This window comes from Prinia subflava, chromosome 10, assembly GCF_021018805.1.
Source record: "Prinia subflava isolate CZ2003 ecotype Zambia chromosome 10, Cam_Psub_1.2, whole genome shotgun sequence".
Taxonomy (NCBI): domain Eukaryota; kingdom Metazoa; phylum Chordata; class Aves; order Passeriformes; family Cisticolidae; genus Prinia; species Prinia subflava.
Window position 1 is genome coordinate 10,874,657 of NC_086256.1, and position 24,553 is coordinate 10,899,209.

At 48.3% G+C, this 24,553-nt stretch overlaps 1 long non-coding RNA gene across 1 annotated transcript; it reads left to right on the plus strand.

Moving 5' to 3' along the window:
* Window positions 1-22,577, plus strand: LOC134555503 (uncharacterized). The gene is made up of 3 exons (XR_010081443.1): window positions 1-403; window positions 4,985-5,104; window positions 22,465-22,577. It is a non-coding gene; the product is annotated as an uncharacterized LOC134555503 (long non-coding RNA).
* Window positions 22,578-24,553: the final 1,976 nt, after the last annotated feature.

Here is a 24,553-nt window from a genome sequence, read left to right on the forward strand (position 1 = left end):
ATGCATTCTTAACACTCTAGAAATAATAGCAAACCCCTTGAAATATTTAAATTAGTTTGTTCCCTGAATTAAATGTCCCATCTGCTTCCCTTCCCTCCCCAAACCTCTTCTCGCCACCCCCTGGTGCGCGTGCACATGGGTTTGTGGTTTGTTTTTTTTTTTCTGGCATTGCTTCTGAATTCCATCAAATGCACAGCTATTGCAGCCTGCTGGGGTTGTGCCTTGACAGCCAGGGTTAGAGTTTGTGCTGGGTGTTGAGTGCAGACATTGAACCCCTGCTCAGAGGCTGCACAGTCGGGTGGGAACGGGTGTGCTTGTGGCTGCTGGAGTGAGAGAAACACCCGGGCTTGGGTTGTGTGCTTGGTTTAAACTGAGAGCATTGGAGCATTTCGTAGGGAGGAAGGTGAGTATTAATCCTAACAAGTTTGCAAATAGTCGTAAGGGGGAAGGGCAGTGAGATGGGAGCTCAGCAACCTTGACAATATCTTTCTGAATAATGCTGGTTGTCTAATGTACTCACAAGCTAAAGGAAATTCTAATTTAGGACTGACTCCATTCTATATTCACAGTGCTCTCTCTCTCAGTCTCTGTTTCTCTCTTCCCCACCCTCTCTCTCTTATTTCCCTCTTTGTAGAGAGAATACTTAAGTCATATTAGAGAATGGCCTGGCAGCCTTAACTGCACATCATCTCCCTCATTAGAGATGAAATAGAACATGTAAATATTTCCAAACATGATGTTTGTTGAGTCTTTTCTTGTAATTCATGCTGATCATTAGCTTGTATTTTAGGCATTTATAATGAAAATGCATTCATTTAAATTTATCCATGCTTTTGGGAAATATCTGATTTTAAATTTAAGAAAAAGGGCAGTAGACATGGTTCTTCTTACTAGCTGCATGTCCTGCCAGTCTGATTACACAATCTGTTATAATTATGCTGAGCTCTGCAGACCTTCAGGGAGCCAAGTTATACAGTAGGATGGCTGCTAATTGCTAAGGGTAAAACCTTGGGCCCATTCAAGTCAATAGCAAAATTTCTACTAATTTCATAGAGAGAATTTCTAAGACCATCTTCAGAATGACAAACATCAATATTATTTAATGTACTAACTTAAATGAAAGGAAACCCAAATCTATCATTAATATTATATGGAGGCTAATAAACTCAATTTCTTGAACACTTAAGTTACATGAAATTTAAAAATCTTTAGGTCATCATTATTGAGGAAAACAGAGTTTCTTAATTTGAACTGACCAAGATAATTCCTTCTAATGCAATTTGGTATGTCTCGGCAAAATTTATGATGGAAAGCTCTATGTCTGTGTGGTTTTTATGCCTGGGCAAAATGCAAAATGGCAGGATGGATTTGCTGAAAGACTTAAAAATGCAATCTGAGCCAGGATTCAACATCCAGCAGAATTTGGTTAAAGGCAATTACAAACTCTTGAAAGGAGTGAAGGAGGTGTAAAAGGTATTTCAGTGGCAACAGCTGTCTTCCCTTTGCCATAGTGTAGGGATGGCACTGTACTTTTGGGATACTTGGGGTCTGTGGCTGATGCCCAGCTCCCACCTCCTCAGAGAGCCAAGGTCCACCTCCACCTCTCCCAGCATCTCCTGGCCATGCCCGTCTGCCTCCATCCCACTGCTGAGCTCCTGTGGATGTATTTCCAATGTGCCGGATCCCTTCTGCATGGCCCCCCTGTAACAAAATTCACCCTTCCCCAAACTAACTTACAGAGCTAACTGATGAATTTATTAAACTTCATATACAGTTTCTAATCAGGTAGGGAGAATTTGACAGAGGAATTGAAAATCAGAGCCATTCTCAGAAGTGGGAGAAAGCTCTCATCAGTACTGACCCATTTGCATTCTTTCTTCCAGTTCATATTTATTTCAAATTATCATGTAAGTTTGCATTGAGCAGTATTTTTTGTTGCTGGAACATAATATTAAGCCAAACAAATTTAAGAATCAGCATAGAAGATTTCTGTTCATAGAAGAACATGAAATCCTGACTAATCTTCATCATTTTTTAAAAAGAGAATCAGTCAGGATGAAACTGTAAAGCTGTGCCTAAGAGAATTAATTTTTAAAACCTTTTTTTTGGTAAGTGTATTTGGAATGAAAACAATCCTAATGGTAATATTGGTCTATTACTAGAAATGATGAAATTGTAAAAGCACAATTTTTTATAAAACATCATCCTCTGTCTTCAGAGGAAAAGACAGATCACATTGTCATGTTAAATGATGGTGGGACATAATTAACTGTCGTTGATCATGGAAGGCAATGCACAGCACCATTTTTAAACCAGGGGCTTAGATAATTTGCATCAGGGATCTTTTAGGAGCCAGTCAGGAAGCTCTCTGGATGATTACCACTGGTTTTCAAGAGGTTTTGGAATGAAGGAAAGTTCAGGATCTGTTAAAAACCTAATATTGTTTGAGTATATAGGAAAATACACAGTTGTAGGCCCTTCATCTTGACAACTAATCACAACAAAAGAATTAAATACACCACTCTGATGAAGAATTAAAACTGGCACATATAAGTCACCCCCACTGAATTTATGGAAAATACCAAGCTTATTTGATATACTTTTGAATAGCTGACAAATTCAATTTTAAAAAGCATTAGTCTATTAATACCATCTACAGCTAGACTTCTAATTGCCTAATACCAAACATTCTCCTTAATAAATTAGAAACTTGCAAGCAAACATGCTAAAGATTAAATGAGTCTGAGGGTGGCTCCTCAACAGCACTGGCACATGTTTGGCACTGTAATGGCAAATGAGGAATGCTCACAGGAGATGTGACTAAAGAGCCCAATGCAATCAGTTCCTGGCCATGCACATTTTGAACGTTTCAGCAGTGAAGAAAACAGAAAATATAAATTGTTAATCATTAGTTTGTCGATGGCATAAAAATTGTGGAAGTATTGAAAAGCAGAAAGCCGTGATAGAAGATGAAAGAAGACAGTCTGCACCAAAGGCTTATCTTGGCAACATGCCTTCTTCACAGTATGCCCTAAAATAGTATTTTCATTCTCCATCAAAGGCTAAGAATATACCAGAAACCATAAGCTTACACTTAATACTTTTTATAATATGTATGCAGAACATTATAGAGTTTATAGAAACCTAAGAACATGTATTCAGCCACTCAGGTCGGGGAGGAATTATCTACAGCTGTAACACATCCTCACTTTTCAGTTTCTAAAAGAAAATTTGCAAGCACAGGATTGTATTTCATAGCCACAAATGTGCCTATCCTTCATGAATTTGTCTAATCCCATTCTAAGCCCATTTATACTCTGCAGTATCTCGTGACAATGAATGCCACAGATTTTTATATATATATCTTGTGTGGAAAAGTGCTTCCTTTTGTTGGTTTTACACCTGTGACCCATTTCAGCTGGGAGCTTGCCAGTTCCTGTGTAGTGAGAAAGAACGAGTAGTTTATTTTGGATCACTTTCTCCACACCATTTTTGATTTTACTGACTTCTATGTCATCTCCTCAGCTCTGGCTTTTACAGGGTACATTATCCTAATTGTTCCTTGCACGGGCATTGTTCCATGACTTGCTGCCCTCAGAGGCCTCAAGAAAGTCACAGGGAAACAAACCAAAAGTTTGTGGAGACCAAGCAGGGGATGACAGCAGGATGTACCTCCTGGTCTATTCTCCCTCATCCCACCACTCACAACTCAGGCTTTTCCTAATCCAGAAAAGATAAGCATTACTCTGCTCGGTTGCTTCTTGAATGCTGTGACCCTTCATCATGCTCAGCATCCTCTGGCAGCAAAGTTCCTCACCTCATTTGCTTCTCCCCTGAAGGGGCACCTCCTCTGCTTGGTTTTGAATCTCCATCTGGTTGCTTGGCTCATGCCCCAACCTCTGGTATTGAAAAAGTCATTGTAGGGTAAATTCCAAACCATCTTTTCTGGCCTGTGAAGGACCTTATAAACATTCAGCATGGTTTGTGTCAGTTCAGGTCAGGAGTCCTCATCTGTTCAGCCATTCCTGTATCCCTGAGTGCTCGGGGTTCTGAACTACTCTTGGTACTCCATTCTCATCTTTTCCAGCTCTGCTCCCTGCTTTTCCCAACGTGGAACCAGAGCTGCACCTAACATCGCTAGTGCTGCTGACCTGCTGCTGTTTGGTGGTTTGGTCTCTATTCCTTTCTCAGTTATTCTGTTATTTTCTGATCTCTGCTGAACACTGTGATGACATTTCCAGGCATTTCTCTGTGATAACCTCAAAATCTTTTCTCTGTGGTAACAGCCAACTCACAGACCAACACATGTACTTGAAATTAGATTTGTGTATTCTCATTACAGCACTTTGCAGATATCTGCATTGGTTTTAGTGACATTTTATTGTCCAGTCATTGTGAATTGTAAGATCTTTCTAATCTCTTCTTGGTAAATTCTTGTCTTTTAACCTTGAATACGTACTGTCATCTTTTTTTTCACTGTTCAACCTTTTTTTCCCAAGTATCTGGAAACTTTGCTGATAGCACATGCTTTTGTACCTCTCCCATGATCCTGAAGGAGGGAGGGAAGGAAGAAGAAGGAATCACTTCTAGTTGCAGTATTTACAACATGGCTATAAGGTGGATTTGTCTGTAAAGTAGACTTAGAGAATGACAGTGATTTCCTCTACTTTGTTCTCTAAATAATTAATAGTCTCAGATTTACTTTTTAGACTGGTTCTGAGCAGTGAGGTATTGTTTTCATGGAGCCATCTGCAGTGACTCCACAGCCCCTTTCATAGTACAAACAGCTCATTCAGAGCCCATGATTTTGTATGTTGAGCTAAAGTTGTGTTTTTCCTGTGTATTATTTTGCAGCTACAAACACTGAATTTAATTTCTAAACTCACTGACTCAATATTATGAGATCCCTCTCCACTCTTTGCAATCAGCTTTGGTTGTGTTTAGCTTCATTTCAGCAACCTGAATAATCTTGTATCATCCTCAGACTGTGTCACCTCCCCGCTCACCCTCGGCTTGCAGACTCCTTGGAAGATGTCTCGAGAAGCCTCTGTGCCCGTGACAAAGTGAGGGAACCCAGCAAATGGTGTTTGCCAGCCCGCCTGGGGTAAGTGGGTGGTGAAGAAGGAAAGTGAGTGCTCGTGTTGCCAGTTTCCTGCTTTGGGAAAGAAGGTCCCTCCAACTGGCAGGAGCTGCTGTGCTGCCTGCCAGGAGCGGCGGCTGCCTCGCCACAGCTACGCTTCCAGGCATCACAGGTGATGAACAGCAAAGAAACATTCACTGAGCAAGCCAGAACACAGTGTAGAGCACAGGAGCAGGCACACAGGATCTGTTTCAGTGTAAGCAATAATTTGTCTAAAAGAAGGATGCCTACAAGTAAGGGATGAGGACTTTGGAAGCGGTGACTCTGAGAAGGACTCATGGGTCTTGGCAGGGAATCACTTGCAGATGAGCTGCCAGTCTGGTTTGGGGCCAAAGGAGCAGGGGAAACTCAGGTATGTAGAAATAGAGCAAGCAAGTGCTGGCCAGGAGTTCCCATTGTCACTGCTTGGCCGTGATATGGCCTCTTTATTGCTATATATAATAATATCTACATTGCTTTATTATATAAAGCTTACATTATTAATACATATTACATAAAACTTTATTCTTTTCCTTGGTGTTATTATTCCTTTTGGTCAAATTTCATAGCCCCTGGATGATGTGCTCAGCTAAGTCTCAGCTTTTGTCATACCTCAAAAGTTAATTGAGACTGGTGGAACAGGGGAAGTGGGACGCCAGCAGAGTGAATGATGAGCAACAGTAAACCACGGCCTGCAGATTACATGGAGCTTCCAGCAGCTTGCCACAGGCTTAGTACTTAGGAAAAGTATTAATTAACTTCTATAGTAATGATCTGCAATGGGGTATTAATAGCACACTGTGCACATGCAGATCATCCCAAAGCTGGGGCTGTTGTACACACCAGTGGAAAAAAGTAATACAGAAGGATCATGAACCTCTGCAGTACGGACAGGAGCTACCACCATGATCTATACCCTGGAAAGACAGGGGCAAGTAGTTCAGGCCATGGGGAGATGGAGTCCTGGTTTTGATCCATCCCTGTTCAGTGTTTCAAAGCTGAATAGAATCTGCCTGGTCAAGAGATCCTGTTTTAAAGGTAAATCTTTGCAGGGCCAGTGTTCCTGTTGGTGGGCTCTGAGCCTTGCAAGGACGTATGTGTTGGGCTCCTGGATATCTGGGGAGTTTTCCTTGGCTCCTTTCTGCATATGTGAGCACCAACATTTAAAACCCCCTTTATGTACCTGCTGTGTTGGTACAGTATCCCTTTTCAGGGTCACTGCCAAAGCAGGACAAACAGTTAAGCTATGAATCTCTGAAGTCTGTGGAGCCCAACATGGGAGGCTGTTTGGTTTGGATGATGTAAGGATATAAACAGGAATTCTGGGCTGAAATCAAATGGAAAAAAAATTATAATAACATGGTGATATAACTACAGTGCAGATCACCCAATACCAGTGGTGGAAAGGAAGGCATGCCTTTGGGAGCACCTTGCAGGGAATCATATCCACAGGGAAAGAGTTGAGTTGGTCACCAAAGAGCTTTAAATTTGGCCTATGCCTGCAAGCTCTTGTCAGTACCTGCCCAGATGTCCCCTGAGCCCAACCTAGAGTTGCCTCAGGCTCCAACCAAAATTCCTCCAGGGGTGGTTTTGCAGATGTTACTTTCCGAAATGCCTCTTCACCACAGTGTGGCAGCACTGGATACTGGATTTCTCCTCACCTACCTCCTAGCCAGAGTATGCCCTGGATTTATGGAAGCGGTCCTAGGACTCAGCCCTCCAAGCAGCTGCTCTGACACAGTCGTGGGCATGGATGGCAATGCTGGCAGGTCTTGCTGGAGCCTCTGTCCTGCCTTCTGCCCCAACTGGAGTGGGAGGGTACCCTGTGTGGTCAGCACCCACCCTGGCAGCTCCTGGAGGAGTGGCTGCTCTGCCAGCGAGACACTGGCCCAAGCCACAGTCCCAGTGGGACCCTGGGACCCTGTGCCATCGCTACCTCAGCATGGGACAGGAGAGAGATCCCCTCCAGGCCCAGCAGAGCTTCTTCCTGCAGTGAACACACAAACCCTCCAGCTCACATTGTGTCTCTGCTCTGCCAGGTATTATTTTGTCGGTGAACCAGAGATTCAAATTTCTTTCTTACTTTATCTGCCAGCCATTAGCAGTGGGTGAGGAGCAGGTATGTGGGCTGCTCCTTGCCATCATCCCACTGCTGCATCACTCCAGCCTCGTGTGCCATGAGGACCTGAGTGCCCTGCCTGGGAATGCTCACTGCTGAGAAAATCTTACATCCAGCCTCAGATTCTCCTTTTTCACTTCAGGCTCCTTGTCCTACCATCTTCTGAGACTCTGAACTAATTCCCTTCCTTCATTTATATTGTTACCTTGAAGGTATTTATAGAGCAAGACTGCATCCCCTCTGACTCTTCACACTGCTAATTTATAAAACCTTGGTTCCTTCAGTCTTTCATAACCATGTGCCTTAATCCTGGCATTATTCCTATTACTTCTGTTCCTCAAAGTGGAGGGACATTTTTTTATATTTTAAACTTGGAACGAGCTGCATGCAGGCAAGTGGACATGCACTGTGACAGGCTGCCCCCCCTGCAGACACTTGGGTTCTTCCCCCCATGGGGAGGCAGGCCAGAAGAGCCCAGTGCAAGGGGGTCCAACCCCAGATGTGGTGCACAGCTGGCAAGCAATCAAATGTGGCTGGCATAAAGGACTGGGGTGAGGGACCACACTGGCAGCACTGCCGAGCTGCAGCACTGGAACAGGCAGTGGCATGGCAGGGAGCATACAGAACTCCTCCCAGTCCTCCATCCTCAGCTGGCCTCAGCTCTGTTCAAGGCTGTTAAACTGCAGGATTATACAGTGCTAGCCTGGCTCTCATCCATTAGCCTTGATCTCACTGCTTTCCTGTACCCGAGCCATTCCTGCTACAGGGTCTGCACGGTGAGGTTTGGGTAGTGGGGGGTTACAGGAGTGGCTTCTCTGAGAAGCTCCTGGATGCTTCCTCCACGTGTGACAGAGCCAAGATGGACCTGCCACTGGCCAAGGCTGGGCTTATCAGAGACAGTGGTAGCACCTCTGGGAGAACAAATTTAAGATGGTTAAAAAAACCCCAGCAGCTGCAGCCAGAGAGAGGAATGAGAGTGTGTGCAAGAAAGTGCTGTGCAGACACCAAGGCCGGTGAAGAAGGAGGGGAGGAGGTGCTCTGGTCCAGAACAGCTCCCCTGCAGCCCATGGTGCTGCCCGTGGTGAGGCAGCTGTGCCCTGCAGCCTTTGGAGCAGAGATCCACCTGCAGCTCATGGGTGACCCAATGCCAGAGCAGGGGAATGTCTGAAAGAGGCTGTGACCCCATGGGAATCCTGAGCTGGAGAAGGCTCCTGGCAGGACCTGTGAGGAGGGAGCCCACCCTGGAGCATCTCTGCTGGCAGGGCTTGTGACCACGGGGAATCCACACTAGAGCAGGGAAGAGTGTGAGGAGTCTCCTCTCCACAGAGGAAGGAGGAGAAGAGACAACATGTGATTAATTGACCACAGCCCCCATGCCCTGTCCCCGTGTGCCACTGCAGGGGAGGAAGAAGAAGAAATCAGGAGTAAAGTTAAGCCTAGGAAGAAGGAATGGGTGGAAGGAAAGTGTTTTAAGATTTAGCTGTATTTCTCATTATCCAATTCTGGTTTAATTGTTAGCAAATTAAGCTAATTCCCTCAAGTCAAGCCTGTTTTGCTGCGATGGTAACTGGTGACTGATCTCTCCCTGCTGTTACCTCAACCAATGAGGCTTTTGTTCTATTTTATCTCCCCTGTCCAGCTGAGGAAGGGAGTGATGGAGCAAGTTTTTTGGGCTCCTGGTGTCCAGCCAGGGTCAACCTATCACATTCCTCTCTCTGTGAGGTTCCAGATTGCTGTGGGTTAGTGCTGGTTTTAGTCTTGTCACACCCAGCCCTTGGATGCAATGTTCCCAGACAGATTTGGATGCATCCCAGGCTCTACTGGGTACCCACTGGTGATGCTGATATAAATGGTGCTACCTCATTCTCTGTTTAATGAAACTTTAAAATGCAAGTACCGGTCCTGTCTCTTGTGGTAACGTCACTAAAATTGTTCCCAATTTTGAAGTCTCATTTTTATGGTTACTATCTGAGTCTATGACTCATCAACCAATTTCTAGCCCACACCAAATTCTTTACTGAGTTTTCATTCAGTCTTTAAGAAAACTCAGTTACAGCACTACAAGAGCGACTCTGAGAGGACTGGCCACGGAGGGAATGGAGGAGCAGGCTGCCAATGAGGGCAATCAGTTCAGGCAGAGGAGGAAATTAGTTGTAAAACAGGGATGGACGGGGTTGGAGGCAGTGCAGCCCCACCTCTGGATGTCCCTGGGGGCTGAAGGGAGCATGGGGCTGGGTCCTGGGCAGTGGCTGATTGCAAAGCAGCTGCAGTTACTGCAGAACTCCCAAACCCACAAGCTGCCTGAAGGGCTCGAGGTGCATCTCACATCACCTTCCTCATTACCAGAGTTACGTACACTCGGCTGGAGCTTTGTGATTCATCTGTGGTGTGAGCTGTGTGCCAGGAGCAGCCAGACTCCCCAGCCTCAAGAAACTTCATACCACTCTCATACCAGCTCTCTCACATCTTAGTCCTTTCCCAAAAAGTGAAAGAGCTGGGGAGGAGAGCAAAACATCTGCTTCCTGGTGAGGGAGAGATGTGTGGCTGCTCAGCAGGTTATCTGGGAATAGAGGTTATTGAAATTCTTATTTTCCAGGGACTGCACTTAAAAAGGCTGTTGGTTATGTGAGCTGCTGGACTTTGAAAATAAGATATAGAGTTAGCTTTCCCTCCCCACTGACAGTCAGTTCCCCTCGGATTTTGGGAAAAATGTCTCCATGTGCAAAAGCAAAGGCAGAGTGCAAACATTCCCCTCCTGCCACACGGGAGGACTGAAACAAGGAAGGCTGTGTACACAGGCAGGAGGTGAGCCCTGCAGGCAGGCTGCCTCACCTCCGAGCTCCCAGCTGTGCTGTGCAGCCCTGGGCACAGGCTGCAGCTTAGCTAAAGCAGTAACAAGGAGAAGCAGGAAAGAAGAAGATGGAGGGATGAAACCCAGTTTGAAACTTTCTGGCAGGCAAAAGGGCAACAGATTCTGGTCGTATCTTCTCTACCTTTTTTTGTAATGGGATGCACATTGTTCTCTCCCAGGGCCCAGATGACCCCTCTGATTAAAGGAAGATTATTTTTCAGGATTGTCTTCAGAGATTTATTTTAAAATTCTCAGGTGGACTGTGTCTGGACCTGCAGTTTACAATATGTAGGCTGAGTTTTGTCAGATACTCTTTTATGATCTCTGTGTTTATCCTTTGCTCTTGGCCTCTCCTGCTGCTCTTTCACATATTCTCTGCTTCCTAAAGAAGAATCCCAAATTTCTTCGTTATCATTACTGAAGGTAGGTGAGCACAGTTTTCTCCACTCCAAACCACTTTGGAGTCAGCCCAACTCAACCTTCAGTTGCTGAAAGACTCGGATTTATTCCCTAATTCCTCTGTCTTTCTGTTCTTGTTTTTGAATTAAAAACATTAATATACAAACACCACAATGTTACTAGAATGAAGCTGTCCACATGGGGGATGTTTAAAATGCACAGTTCAAGCATATGCTGCTACAGGTATACATCATTTGGGCACTTGCTCACCTTCATGTGGACATGGTGTGTCCATATATTTGATTGATTAAATGAGTAGGTCACAGCTCTCCCTGTGTGTATGGGCTGCTTTCTTATTTCTTGTTTCCTACCCATCTTCTGTAATTTTGTTGCTGTTTTCTGTGCTTTCCTAGCTACGCATTTCTTGTCTGACATTTTATACCTGTGGATTATCTTTTAATTGCTCCTCTCACCACCCGGCCTCTCACACTGCAATTCTCCCTGCAGAATCGCTCACTGCATTTTCCCTGCTCCTGGCTGCCACTGCCCACGGGTGGCAGAGCCATCCATCAGCTACTTGAAACCACACAGAGACAGGGCAAAGGCCCTGGCACCAACCCACTAGCCCTGTCTAGTGAGGAGACTCATGGAAGTGCAGCAGCATCTCTGGGGATAGCCTGGAAACTGAGTGACTCCTTATTGAGCACCCGTGCTGCCCCTCTGCCTTTGGGAGGTGTGGGGCTCTCCACCTCCATTTGCTTCCACTCATCAGCAAAGTGATGGTGAAAACTGTGCATGGCTTCAGTCTGAAGCCATCAGACTTCAGGGACTGCAGGACACAAGGAAAGGATATTCAACCTGGAGCTTCATGTTAGTAGCCATTTCCTTTTGATCACCATGGGCATGATTCTGTGAGATGCTGAGCACTGGAACATGAATGCAGCAGGGCATCTGACACATCCACACATCCAAATTTTGTGTGTCAGGACTCCAGAGCTGTTTGAGACACTTGCCTGTTGTGTTTTGCTTGGTGCTTAGCACTTCCTGAGGGTGAGCATTTCTAGTGAACCCCCATGTGTGACATGCTTCCTTACGGCACTTGGTAGCCCAAATTTAGATGCTAACAACAGCAGTTGTTAGTGTGGTTATAGAGACCGAAAGAAAAAGACCAGTCTGGGCATCCCACACTCCCACAGAACCGGAGCAAGGATCTTCCCCCCAGACCCTTGGCTGCCCCTCTTGGATTTAAGAATTGCAGGTTTTTCTGAGGAAGGAATAGTCTGCAGCCTGTTTTAATCCTTTTTGCTGTGGTGGAGCTGACAGGACAGGGCTCTGCAAAGCCTCCTCCTGTTCCAGACCCTGGATGGGTTTGTGTTTAGCTGTGCTCAGGTGTTCCTAGTGCAGGCTGACATCCTGGGTGGCACAGGTTTGGGGGGGCAGAGCCTGCTACAGAGCCTGCTGCCCTTCTTTTGTAGGAAATGCAGTGCATGCCCCACCTGTCTGGTGGGCACCAGGGAGAGACCCCAGAGGGGCCAAACTCCTGCCTGGCTGTCACAAGATGAGCCCAGGAACAGTTCAGGGGCCCTGCCCTGCCTTCGGGCAGGCAGCAAAGGGCAGGCAGGACCCCAGGGCACGGCAAGGGCTCTCCATCACACGGCCCCACCCTTTCCAGCACTCCCTTCCCTGCCTGCCCAATGCCAGGCACTTTCAGACTGCAGCACTTCTCTCCTGAGGAAATGCTGGCCATAGATTTAGGAATAGATATTGCCAAATAGTATATTGTTTTCATAAATCTCTGTAGATCCGCTTTATATCCTAGAGGCTAGACATTCTAATTATTGCTTCTATTTTATCTAAATTGGCAACAAAGCCATCATAGCTCAGCTCAGAGACAGTGCAGGTAATTCTGCTAGACCAAATTTTGACCTTTTAAAGTTCATGCTGAAGTGTCTTCGCTCTCTCCAGTTCTTGCCTGGCTTTTCGGTTCTGCTTTTTTAGAACCATCGCCCAATTTAAAATAGCAATCACCATAGCTTCAATACATTGTACCTTAAAGATGTAGGCAATTACTGTGTGAAATATCTCAGAGGCAGGACTAATATCAAAGGGCATTCTCATAGCCTTACAACATCCAAATAGCATATTAAAGATCTTGTTGAAGTTAGATTTAGGCTTGTCTCTTCACAGTTTATTTGCTGAAGCAAATGCCCTTCATTTCACAGTGATTTTTTCCCCTTTTGCTGGGAACCTGCCTGTCATACAGTGGCTTCACAGAACAGTGTTCATGTGTTGCAGCTGCATTTAAATAATGTAAACCAAAGCATCTCCCTCCTTAAGCTGCCTCGGCAGTGACAGATACAGAATTAGCTCCATCTGAATTTTTTTCTTCTTTCAACAGCTTCCAGATTTTCTATATGATGTTGCATTTTTGCTTTACCCTTTAAGAGTGGGGAGGTTTATTTGGTTTTTTTTTAGTTTAGAGAGATCACTGAAGGAACCAACCTTTGGAGTTAAATGTGGTATTCCCTTTCCAGACAGCCTCAGTCCAACCAGATATCTGAGAATCCTCCCGGGCTAAGCCTATTATAGCAAATGTTTCTCCTTCTTTGCAGATGATTTTTTTTAATGTAAATGACATTCTGTGCACCACCTTTTAAACTAAAGTGGGACTTGACTGTCACAAGAAGTGTGGAGTGGCACAGGGTGAATATCTCCCTATATGTCATCCTGTGGCATTTACAATAAAAATATTTCTAAGTTCACAATTAAGAGAGGTTCTCAAGTGGTGCCTGTGGATAGAATTGTAGGAAATGCATTATCTGGTGCTTATTTAAAGACAGTGTTGTGTATTATTGTTCTTTTTTACATTCTAAATGCAAATCAGTCTTTGTTAAGGCTCTTGATTAATTCCCATTACTGTAGCACCCTGTACTGCTTTCAAACAGCGATTCCCAAAGTGGCTTGTGCCTTTTCCCAGTGCCAAGGGAGGTTCCTGCTGCCTCCCCTTCAGGGGGCTCTCAGCCCATCACCCCACAGCCATCAACCACTGCCCTCACCTGTGCCTCAGGGCAGGGCTGGCTCAGCTCAGCATTGCCCAGGGCTCCAGTTTCAAGGATATTTCCATAAGCCCATCTATTCCCCAGTTCTGGGCAATTTGTTTTGTCTTGTAGGGGAGGGAAATCAGTTAATATCCCACAAGGCTTCAGAGAAGGGCATTAAAACCTGATGCAACTGCCTTCTCAGAAGCTGGATGACAAATAATGCCAACTATGTGATATTTTGGGTGGATGGAGGCAAGCGTTTTAGTGCTTGGCAACATTGCCAGCTTCTGGTGGCTGCACACCTGTTTCTCACTCTTTTTGCCGTAAGGTTTGGCCACTCACTTGAACATATTTGCCCCTGTGCAAGGGCTTGCTCTGCTGATTTTCACTGCATGTGCAATCTTGTCTCTACCCTCTATGCCAGAAAGCACCCTGGCACAACTCTGGCATTACCCCAGAGAATTATTTTCTGCATCATTTGTGACATATTTGACTAAACACGATATGATTTTTCGCCTTGTGTTTCCAACAAAACCTAGCAAACAGGGACTCCCGCCTGTCAGAAAATGTCTTATTCCTTCTTTCTTTTCTTCACTTTTAGCCTTTTGTTTTGGAAACGATGCAGCACGAATAGCTGCTTACTCTGCAGAGAGGGATTTGGAGCCCTGCTGGTGCCTGCCAGGCTTTTCCCCCCATGTCTAGGCAAGAGCAGGGTACAGCCCAGCAGCTGACCTGCTGCCCATGCTGAATTTCACCCCAAAAGCCTCTGGCTGAGGTTCAGGTTACTGCAGTTCCTCACAGCCTTCTCTAACTCATTTACTTAATGATCCTCTCCATACAAGTCTGTCTGTTATTAATGAGTCACTAAGTTTTCAACAATCCTATGTTCGAGCTTTAAGGTTTAAGCCCATCACATGTGCATCCGCTAATCTGCATTGCAATTAATTATGAATAGAAATTAGCTTTTCTTCTAAACAACGTCAGAGCCTCCCATGTGCCCTGTGATCAGCACCAAGGCTCCATCCTGGTGTAAAAGGGCTGCATGGCTGCAATGGTAGCAGCTGCCTTGCTGTCTTCCCCAGGATTCTGCTAATTCCCCCTCTCAGGAATGCCTGCTGGGGGGGGGTTGGCAGGCCAGTGCTGCTCCCTGTGGTTCCTCTGCACAATGTCCCACCGGTATTTCAGTCACATACCCTCCCCCCAGACCTCTGCCAGCCAAATCACAATTGACTTCATGCATGAGAACTTCTCATTCCTCCTGCCTATTCCCTTGGTTTCCAGCCTCAATGCTGAGACAGCTCTGACATATTTTGCTTATTCCCTCTCTAATTCTCCCTCTAAGTTTCCAAATCTCATCACAGCCACATTTTCTTGGCTGTGCAGACTCAGAAATCCACACACAGACATGGGGGGAGATGCTTCCTTTGGGCCCCTCAAACCCTCTTCTTGCTTAGGGCTGCCTGGTGCAGGGGCTCTCCAGGAGATGTCCCCAGCAGAGGACATCAGCTCATTCCCTGAAGGGATGTGACTGTGCCCCTGACTGTGCCCTCTGGCTGTGCCCAAAGAGAGAAAAATGGAAAAGCAACTTAATGAAAAATCTTATTTCTGTTCTGCTTGGTTCTTATGAAATCTTTTCCTTAATTTGTTTCTGTTTTCAAAATCTGACACCTCATTTCACCCTCCCTCATTTGTGTCATTTTCTCTCCACCTGTGTGTTTATGGATTTCACTTTACCCACTCTCATTTTCTTCTATGGGAAAAAAACCCAACCCACCCCAAACCCATTTTTCTTATTCTGCCATTTCAGATCACCAGAATTAGTGCTGCTTTTTTTTTGTTTCTCTCTTGTCACTTTTCCAAAGTTGAAGAAGTTTGGCCCTGTTCCAGCTAGAAAGGGAAAAGTCATAAGGCAGTCCCCACCCACTATCCTTCTGCTCCATTCCAGAGCAGGAACAACTAACAGGAAAGAGATGGGAGAAGAGGCAAGGGAAATAAAATAACACACCAAACTTCCAAACTTTTTATTTCAAAGAAATAGATATATTTTGGTAATTAAAAAAAATCCAAACCAAAGTCACTAAGGAAGAGCCATTGCTTTATATCCACAGCATTTTTCCCCAAATGAGACACTTCTGTCTTTCAGAGAGGAGCAGGATCCTTGCAGAAGTGCTTTGGTAGGGGCACTCACACACAAAGTGTGCTGCTATGGGCTCAAGGCTCAGCTTAGCACAGGGTGATGCCTCCACAGGGCATCCAACCCCTGTGTCCTGAGAGCTGCCCAGCCCTGCTGAGCTGCACTCAACATCCTGAGCAAGAAGGGAGAGAGGGAAACAAAATCAATCCGGAGCCACCTCCTGCCCATGTGCAGGCCATGAACATGTCGAGGCCAGCACAGGAGGTCCTGGTGTCCCTGGGACAGCTGAAGCACCTCTGGATATAGAAGGGCTTGTGCACAACAAGGCTCTGGACCCTCCCCAGAATCTGGATTTACCTATCTCACATACAGGAACTGGTTGTAAAATTGGTAAAACTTCTGCCTTCTGGGTAGCTGACCCAACATCTCCTGCCCTCCTGCCAGCATCTTGTTTTTCCTTTCCAGACTGAATTTTTCTAGCTGCTGCTTCAGCCTTCAGATCTTGTTGCTCCTGTGTGAGACGGAGACTGCTGAACTGTCAGGAACATTTCTGGCTGAGGTTGGAGCATACCTCAATCTTCTTTCCAGCAAACTGAGCTGGGAAGAAGTTTGTACCATTCCACTCTTGTACCAGAGCTTGTTTTCTGATGTCTGGATAGTATGTATGGCTTTCCTTTCCTGAACTTTGGTGACCTTTTTAATTCTAGACACCCAATTTGCCAATACCATTCATAGTAATCATTTAAACAGTAATGTGAAGAGTCGAGATGCTCCCCTGCTTTTGTTTGATATTCTCCTGTTATATATTCAAGGAAGATGTTGTATTCTTTCAGCATGTTGTTGATGGGAGAGCTCATGTGGAGGCAGTTACCTGAAATCATTCCTGAGCCGCCTTCTGTCACAGCTTCCCCAGCCCCATCCTGGAGATAAAGGCTGCAATCTTTGTTCTCAGTTGTCTTTGCTTGCATGCACCCGTATTAAAATGCATTTAGTTGGATTATGGCCATTTTACCAGGCAATTTAGAAGATGCTAGAGCAGCAAAGTGGGCTGCTCCTTATTAACATCCCTACCAGTCACTGCATCACCTGCAGACTTCACATCACAGCTTTTTTATGGTCCAGTTGACCACTGGATAAAAACATGCACTATATTGTAACAAGGACAGATTCCCCCAGGAGATCTCACTGAGGACACCTCCGTCCTCTGAAGTCTCCCCAGCAGCCACCACATGGTGAGATCTGAGATGGGTTTTAGTCCACTGAGTTTGTGCTCTGATAATTCCTTCTGTAGCGCTGGCTTTTGCAATCCAAATGTCACGTAGTAATAGGCAAAATGCTTTGAGGAATTCCAGTTTGCTATAATGATACACTTGTCTTTGTCAATCAGACCTATAAGGCTGACCAAAAAAAAGACTCCACAAAAACCAGTTAATGTGCAGGCCTCTGAGCTGTGCCTTTAAACTTTTCTAAACACTGGAACTACACTGACATTTCCCTAGTCTTTTGGAATTTGACCATTTTTCTAAGATCTGTTAAGCTGTAGTGTTGGCTTGAGCTAGTTCTTTCTAGACTCTTGAGCATCAGCTGTCTGGATGATCTGCAAATGCTGAATTCGAGGAGATCATGCCTCACATCCCCCATTGTTACAGATGGCAGGATTTATATTCCATCCACAGTATCATCTGGAGATGAATATATCCTCCTGCTTCATTCCAAATACAGAACAGAAATATCTACTAAACATTTCTGCCTTTCTGCACCAGCCACCATCTGGCACGAGCAGGGGAGAAGCAGTGCTCCGAGCCAAGCTCCAGCGGTCCTGCCAGGACGCTACTGCCATGAACGCTCCTCGAGCACCCCGGGGTGCTGGGGGGCCTTGGGGGTCCCCACGGCCACTGCCGGGGCTCTCCCCGTGCCTTCCCCTGCGTTCACCAGCCCGGCTCCCTGCTGGCCTGTGCTGCTGGCAGGGTGCTGGGGCAGACCCCCGGCCCTTGCCCTCTGCCTCAAGGCCAAGCCGGCAGTGTGGCTCCAGTGAAATTCCCCATCTGACCCTGGGCTGAAGAGGCCATTACCATGTAAATCACTGAGCCTGGAAGGCAGAGAATGTGGAGCAGCCTTGATGGAGAGGGATGAGATAAGGGGGCTTTTATTGAAATTCAGAAATCTTTTATTCTTTTCCCACCAGCCACTCAAACAGCAGCTGAAAGCCAAACCGGAGCTTGTATGAGACTTGTTAGAGGAAAACAAACATGCCGACAGTGCTTTGGATGTGTGTCTTAGAGTGAAAGTCACCTCTTGTGCCTCTCCAAGTCACCCTTCTCCTCTAGTTCCCATCTGGCCCGGAGTGGCATCCCCATGCTGTCACACCAGCTGGGCTTGATGGTGCTTTCCTGGCTCTCTCTGGTTCCTCCTGGCTGCGGCATCAAGGGCTTAGAGCAGGCAGCCCCTCAGCCCTGTACCACACATTCAGGGAACACCAGAGTCCCGGGGCTGGTGTGAGTGAGTTCCTGGGGAAAGGATTCCCAGCCTTTCCCTCGATTTTTTTTTTTTTTTTAACATCAGTGTTCTTTATTTACTCCTTATTGCATATGGCAAAGCCAGGAGGAGAGAAGAAGAGAAAAAAGGCACAAGTCTGCAGGGGAGAAAAGAGAGGCGTTATTGTGAACGCGTGCTGTCCCTGGCTGGTGGCACAGCGATTCTGTGGGATGTGGGATTCCCTGCTCCCAGGGCTGCCTCGCCGCTGTGTCACAGGCAGCGGGGGCTGCCGCAGAAAGGCTGTGCCTGGCTTGGGGTAACTCCTGCACAGGGCCGGCCTGGCCGGGCCGTGCCCCTCCCAGCACCCGGGGCTCGGTTAATAATTCAGCAGGCGCGGAGACAGGCGGCCGCTGTGTAATGGCATCGCAGACATACGACACCCCTAATGGCCCCTCACTCTGCCCCTGCTGCCAGCTCATCCTCTGCCACTGCTCCTGAAGGTCACCCTGCGGTGCCAGCCCCTCCCCAGGGCTGTGCCACAGCCCCTGCTGCCCGCAGGCCTCACCCCGCAGGCGCTGCTGCCCGGGTCACAGCTTCACCCCTGCCACGGCTCTTGAGGAGCCTCTCTCTCCACAGCCCCCGGTGCCTGTGGGAAGTCAAGGCCAAACCAAGCTGGGATCCACCAACCCACCCTACTGCTGGGGTCTCTGGCAAGGAGCCATCCTACCTTTCACCCAAACTCGTTTCTCCAGCTGGGAGAAGCCCTCTGGCACGGGCCAGGGGTCCCTGTGCTGGGGCTGTGATGTGCTGCATCAGAACAGAGGCATGAACTGGCTTTACAGACACATCCATACCTGGGGGATGCATCCATGTGGCTCCTTGAGTGCTCTCAAGAACATGTCTGAGGCTGGGTGTAACATTGGGCACAGCACAAAACAAGCCCCTGGGGAGGGAAAGCCTTTGACCACAGCTCAAGCATCACTGCAGATGCTGGGGCTGTGCTGGGACCTGGGCACACAGCCCTGTCCCCCCATGCTAGAGGGAAACATCTGCAGTGGTGTCAACACTGGCTCTGGCCCTTACAAAAGAGATTGCTGGAGGCACCAAACTTCAGGGGCTCCCTCTGAAGAGACCACCCTGCTGTGATAAGGCACCAAAGTCCCTGGAAAATGAAGGTAAAGGTTCAGGTAGGGGATTAGCAGGAAGGATTAAAGGCTCAGCAGCTCTTGAAGTGGATCTGAATCACACTCTAAAGCAGCCCACCGCAGCTCTGCAGAGAGGAATTGCTCCTTGTCTGGCTTAATTGTGTCTCATAGCAATTCTTTGCTTGCTGTCTGTGCTCACCTTTCCCAGGGGTCACAGTGAAGGTGCCCTGTGCATCCCTGAAGGCAGCCTGGCCATCACCATGTTTGAGGCCGACACACGGTGAGGGTAAGAAGGCCAGTGGCAGAGCTGCCACAAAAAAATCACCTGGAAATATGGAGAAATGCCTTTCATCCATCAAATTTCAGTCACCAGCAAAGAGATTTAATTTTAAGCACCATTTGATTTTAAAAAAGCAGAATCTGTGGTCACCAGTGACTTCCACCTTTTCCAAAGGCAGATCTGAGTGCTGGTGGTGCCACTGGGCTGTCCCCCTGCACCTGAGCACCCAGACCCCTCCAGCATCAGTGTTGGCAGCTGAAAAATTGATGCCTGATGTGCCCAGCAATGTTTGTCACCTACGTCCTTGACACCTTGTGAATGTTCCCAAATGCCAGTGGTGGGTGCTGTGGGGATGCTTGTGCCTCCCCAGAACCCCCAAACATTGGCAGTGCAGGACAGGGGGGATTTTCACTGTGCAGTGACATTTCACAGTCAGGAAAACTCTCACATTTCCAAAGACAAGTGGGGGGATGGAAGGGGCTCTGCCCAACAGTGCCCGTATCACATAGGCAGCCCTGGGAAAAGGGCTGACCTGTAACTGGGTCCAGTGGTGGATGTGTGGAAGAGTGTGGATGGGAAAGCAGCCAAAGGGGGCTGGCTGAAGCCAGTGGGCACTGCCAGTGCTGTCACACACAGAAAAAGGGCCAACACAGGGGAGGTGGGGATTGATCCCCTTCTGCCCCCACTAGACCATGAGTCTGCAGTTTAAATCTGTGTCATGAGAAAGCATTTCCTTGATTTTAAAAATCCCAAGCCAACTAATTTGGGTGTTCTCCTTGTTTTGAGAGACAAGGTGAACATTGAGAACTTACAGGCTACTGAACTTCTCAATCAAAACTCACAGCTTGTCATCCCACCTGGAGGGTGCTCAGTCCCTAACTGAGCCAGGAGAGCCAACAGCTGCACTGCTCATCCCATGGCTCTGCTGCACTAGCACCCCTTTCTGGAGTGGTTTCTGTTCTTTTTCCAGTGTCCATCCACCCCTCTCCTCGCAGTTTTTGTGGGCATCACTGGCACTGCAGAGAGGACATCGAGGTCTGCTATCCAAAAGGCAATTCAAAGCCCTGCATTGTCTGGGAATGCTGGGATGATTTTTCCCCTCTGTGCAGCATTTTTCTTCATCTGACTGTATTTCACCCCCTCAACCACGAGTTTTGTGGCCCAGGAGTGGCCCCCAGGGGCCGTGCTGGCTGGGCCCTGCAGGGCTCCGGGGATGCTGGCTGCGGAGGGGACAGGGAGCCTGCAGGGAAGAGCGGGACGGGCACTCTCCCGTGCAGGGTTGCCATATCAACAGGTTCTCTGCGAGTCTCTCACTGCAGATGCAGCATTCTGGGATGCTGTGATGCGATTCTAGCACTCCTGGCTTCTGTGGCCCCACATGCCTTCAAGTGCCCTCTCCTCTCTGCTTCCCTGGGCTCTGCCACGCGTGTCCCCAGGTGCATTTTGCTTCTCTCAGTGCTGCCAGTTTGCAGCCTGCTGCAGCATCCCTGCCTGCATCCCTGCTCACGGCCCCTGGTCGTGATCACAAGGCAGCAGCTTGAGCAGCTGACGCTGATGCTGAGGGGGACGGGAGGGACACCCAGCTCACAGACAGGTGAGGAAGGAAGCAGTGGGCACCAGTGGCTCCTCTCCACACCCTGCAGCATCCCCCAGGATGGCAGCAGGACTGCCCCCCCAGCCCACAAAATGCAGTACGGGAGAAAACAGCAGCTGCATTTACTAATTTCAGAGGGGGGAGGAGAATTTTATTGTCTAATGTCAGCCAAAGCACCAGGCAGTGATGCTGGGTGCCCCATACTGGGGTGCTCTGAAACACCCCAGGCCTCTTCCAAGGCCTCCCTTTCCTCAGAATGGTTGTTCTCCAGCTGCCAAAATTGGTGAGAAATGCTGAAATCAGTGAGAAATGCTTTTTGACTGCTGGCAGGGTCGCATGGCAGAGAGATTTCATCCGGCAAAACCGGTCTGAGCAGGAGACTGAGGCTGCCAGAGCAGGGGGCAACCACCACCACCCTTCATCCTCCTGGAGGGATGGGGTGACGGTATGAGGTGGTCCAGAAAGCTCCCAGGGAGCCAGAGAAGTGTCAGGTAGAGGTGAAGGGGGCAAACAGGTGTGTGGGGTGAAGAAAATGGGGAGTAGCAGGACAGCAAGATGTGGACATGTCCCTGCAGATCTTGAGGCCCCCACAGTTGATGCAGGACGAAGAGTGGGAGGAATTTGCTCTGGAGGCATTTGCTACTTCAGATAGCTGGGATGCCAGAGTTGGGAGGGTGTTTACATTCCCTCCTTATCTGCACAGAGGCACTGAGGGGCCCCTTTGCTGCTGAACAGGTTCTCCTCGGGCGGGGGAGAAGCAGGAGCTCGGCGCCAGTGCTTACCCTGCATGGTCCTTGGTTGCCAGGGCTGCCTGCAGGGACGGGAGGTGGGATGGGGCAGCTGTGTGCCAAAGCCCTTCTGAACTTCTGTCTGCATGGGCTGGGCGGGCTGGGCACCCCCAGAGCACACCCCACCTCTCCTCCTGTGTGTGCACCTCTCTGGACACCTCATCTGGGGGTGTGTGTGACTCAGTCACCCATCATGTTCTTGCTTGTGTGGCTTGGCTTTTCCTGTCAGGGTGTAAATCTCCCTTTGCTCCTCACATCTGGGAGACACACATGCAAAAAGGTCCTACAGAGGAGCTGGGGCTCATGGCATCCCTGGGTGTGCCCCCCTCACGTCAGGCTGACAGAGGTGTGCCCTGAGCCTGGGGACTCTGCTCCATGGGCAGCAGCTCTGGGTGCTGAGCCTCTTCCCCCTGGACACTGCTAGGGCAGAGGGTGATTCCAGGGACAGGACAGCACTGCTGGCAGCATGGCACTGCCAGCCTGTCTGCTCGCTAAACTGACCCTCAGCCATCTCCCCAGGAAATGACCGGCCCTGGGAGCGTGTCCTGCCAGCAGGAGCTGGGGGGAGCTGGAGGAAGCTGGAGGAAGCTGGAGGAACCTGGGGGGAGCTGGAGGAAGCTGGAGGAAGCTGGAGGAAGCTGGGGGGAGCTGGAGGAAGCTGGATGCTGCTGCTGCTGCTGCTGCTGTGCCCGGGGCGTGCCAGCAGGGCGGGCAGGCAAGGCAGGAGTGCTGCAGCTGGGCCCAGCAGCGCTGCCATGACCTGCCTGCCCACGCTGCACCTCCCACGTGCAACAGCCTCAAACCCTCCCAGAGCTTCCACATCGTGTCTCTCAAAGTGCTGCTTGTTCTCCCCAGACCCCCCACAGATATGTTAAGTGACACAGGGCCACGGCAGAGCCCGCAAGCCCCCGCAGCTGCCCTGTGCTGGGATGACAACTGCCCGTTTATTCCTCCTCTGTTTTCTCTCTCTTGGTGAGCCTTTCATCCATGGCAATACTTTGCCTCTCGCTCCACGACAACTTAATTTCTATAGTAACCTCCTGTGCTGGATCTTGTCAAAAGGCTTTTTGAAAATCTGAATAAACTGTCGAGTGGTTTTCCTCTACTCACTCTTTACTGAAGTATTAGAAGAACTCTGATACAAGAAATGAGGCTGGATAGTCCGGGCTCAAGCCAAACACGTTGCAATTATCCAGCCATTCAGGTTTTGACAATTGTCTCTTCCAATTTGCTAAACACGCAGGATTTTTCCTTGCAATGCTCCCACAGCACCAGCAAGGCCACCCCTGCTGTGATGGTCCCTGGGGACAACCTGGAAAAATGAGAGCCCCAACCCTGCCCTAGGCCAGTCATCAGGGGGATTGCCACAAACCACTTCAGCTTGTTACAAAATTTTAATTAATCTATGAAAATTTCCAGTCTGCAAATAATTCAGACCTTACAAAATTCCAATAAAACCATTTATCACAGCTGGCAATTTGATGCTGGCAGCGGAGCTCTTGGACGCTTGGGGAGTAATTGATAGCCTAATATAATTTTAAATTAGGGTTTGTGTTATTAATTTCAGCCTTCTGAAAACACCTCTTTGTTTGGACTAAACCCCACTTCTCCTGTGACACTGCAGGCAGTGGGCACACACCCAGGGCTGCCCGTGGGCCTGCAGCAGGGCCAGGGACAGCCAGCATCCCTGAGGGCTGTGGCACCAGGAGCAGGGCTGGCTGGTGACACTGCTGTGCATCCCTCGGGAGCAGGGCTGGCTGGTGACACTGCTGTGCATCCCTCGGGAGCAGGGCAGGCTGGTGACACTGCTGTGCATCCCTCGGGAGCAGGGCTGGCTGGTGACACTGCTGTGCATCCCTCGGGAGCAGGGCTGGCTGGTGACACTGCTGTGCATCCCTCGGGAGCAGGGGTGGCTTCCGAGGCAGGAGGGCTGGGGAGGAGCAGCGGAGCTGAGAGCAGAATGTACCCACGGTGGGGGCTGAGCACGACCCCCATGCCCCAGCTCACCACTTTTGCACTTAAATACTCGATTGAGTAATTTACACTTACGCATCCATCACCTTTCAGGGAAGTGGGATCCTTCTCCCCTGCTGAGTAACATCCCTGCATGTTGCTAAACAGCTATTACACCCTGTTGCAGGGTGACTGAGTTTTGGAGGTGGGAGAAGGAAAATGATCCCTGTACTTACGTGGTCTCAACTCTGTGACACGCTCAAAAGCTTGAAAAAGATACTGAGTAAGGAATATGTAATGTCAGCTGAAATGTGACAGTCTCAGCATCCCTCAGCTGCAGTGCCCAGCAGTGATCCCAGTGAGGACGGGAGCAGCAAGGGACGGGACAGGGGGATGGCATGGGAAGCCTGTGTGCACCCCAGGGCTTCCACCGCAGAGCCTTGGGCTGGGAAGGGTTGTTGGTGACTTGCCAGGTGACCTGGGAAGGGTTGGGGACAGCAGGGACAGCAAGACCAGGAGAGATGCAAGGCGAGAGCACATTTGATGGGATTCATTAATTAATGGGCACACCGGGCCTTGAAATTGCAAAGCATTAAGGAGGTGCAAAGTATCTCATGTTTTAAATTATTTATCCATTTTTTTCTCCCTTTTTCTA